A 2,500-nucleotide genomic window follows, 5' to 3' on the forward strand; every position below is an offset into this window, starting at 1 on the left:
CGCACACACTCTCTCTCGCACACACTCTCTCTCGCACACACACACTCTCTCTCGCACGCACACACTCTCTCTCGCACACACACACTCTCTTTCGCACACACTCTCTCTCTCGCACACACAATCTCACACACACACACTCTCACACACACTCTCTCTCGCACACATACTCCCACGCACACACACACTCTCTCTCGCACACAACTCTCTCTCGCACACACACTCTCACACTCACACTCTCTCTCGCACACACACTCTCTCGCACACACACTCTTTCTTGCACACACACTCTCTCTCGCACACACACTCCTGCGCACACACACACTCACTCTCGCACGCACACACTCTCTCTCGCACGCACACACTCTCTCTCGCACACACACTCTCACACTCACACTCTCTCTCGCACACACACGCTCACGCACACACACACCCTTGCGCACACACACACCCTCGCGCACACACTCTCTCTCGCACACACATTCTCTCTCACACACACTCTCTCTCGCACACACACTCCCGCACACACACACTCTCTCTCGCACACACACTCTCGTGCACACACACTCTCTCGCACACACACTCCCGCGCATACACACACTTTCTCTCACACACACACACACTCTCTCTCACACACTCACACTCTCTCTCGCACACACACTCTCTCGCACACACACTCTCTCTCGCACACACTCTCTCGCACACACTCTCTCTCGCACACACACACTCTCTCTCGCACGCACACACTCTCTCTCGCACACACACACTCACACTCACACTCTCTCTCGCACACACTCTCTCTCTCGCACACACAATCTCACACACACACACTCTCACACACACTCTCTCTCGCACACATACTCCCACGCACACACACACTCTCTCTCACACTCACACTCTCTCTCGCACACACACTCTCTCGCACACACACTCTTTCTCGCACACACACTCTCTCTCGCACACACACTCTCTATCGCACACACACTCCTGCGCTCACACACACTCACTCTCGCATGCACACACTCTCTCTCGCACGCACACACTCTCTCTCGCACACACACTCGCACGCACACACTCTCTCTCGCACGCACACACTCTCTCTCGCACACACACTCTCACACTCACACTCTCTCTCGCACACACACTCTCTCGCACACACACTCTCTCGCACACACACTCTCTCTCGCACACACAATCTCACGGACACACACTCTCTCTCGCACACACACGCTCACGCACACACACACCCTTGCGCACACACACACCCTCGCGCACACACTCTCTCTCACACACACTCACACTCTCACACACACTCTCTCTCGCACACACACTCCCGCACACACACACTCTCTCTCGCACACACACACTCTGTCTTGCACACACACTCTGTCTCGCACACACACTCTCTCTCTCTGACGTACACACACTCTCTCTCTCACACAGACACACACTCTCTCACACACAGACACACTCTCTCTCACACACACACACTCTCTCACAACACACTCACTCTCTCACACACACTCTCTCTCTGACGTACACACACTCTCTCTTTCACAACACACACACTCTCTCACTCTCTCACACACACACACACGCTCTCACATACATACACACACTTTCTCTCACACGTACACACACTCTCTCACACACTCACACACACACTCTCTCTCTCACACACACACTCTCTCACACACTCCCTCACACACACACTCTCTCTCTGACGTACACACACTCTCTCACACACTCTCTTACACACACACACTCTCTCTCACACTCACACTCTCTCGCACACACACTCTCTCTCGCACACACTCTCTCTCGCACACACTCTCTCTCGCACGCACACACTCTCTCTCGCACACACACACTCACACTCACACTCTCTCTCGCACAAACTCTCTCTCTCGCACACACAATCTCACACACACACACTCTCTCACTCTCTCACACACACACACACTCTCTCACATACATACACACACTCTCTCTCACACGTACACATACTCTCTCTCTCACACACACACTCTCTCACACACTCCCTCACACACACACTCTCTCTCTGACGTACACACACTCTCTCACACACTCTCTCACACACTCACACTCTCTCTCGCACACACACTCTCTCGCACACACACTCTCTCTCGCACACACTCTCTCTCGCACACACTCTCTCTCGCACACACACACTCTCTCTCGCACGCACACACTCTCTCTCGCACACACACACTCTCTTTCGCACACACTCTCTCTCTCGCACACACAATCTCACACACACACACTCTCACACACACTCTCTCTCGCACACATACTCCCACGCACACACACACTCTCTCTCGCACACAACTCTCTCTCGCACACACACTCTCACACTCACACTCTCTCTCGCACACACACTCTCTCGCACACACACTCTTTCTTGCACACACACTCTCTCTCGCACACACACTCCTGCGCACACACACACTCACTCTCGCACGCACACACTCTCTCTCGCACG

This window comes from Heterodontus francisci, chromosome 45 (genome assembly GCF_036365525.1).
Source record: "Heterodontus francisci isolate sHetFra1 chromosome 45, sHetFra1.hap1, whole genome shotgun sequence".
In the NCBI taxonomy this organism is placed as follows: Eukaryota; Metazoa; Chordata; class Chondrichthyes; order Heterodontiformes; family Heterodontidae; genus Heterodontus; species Heterodontus francisci.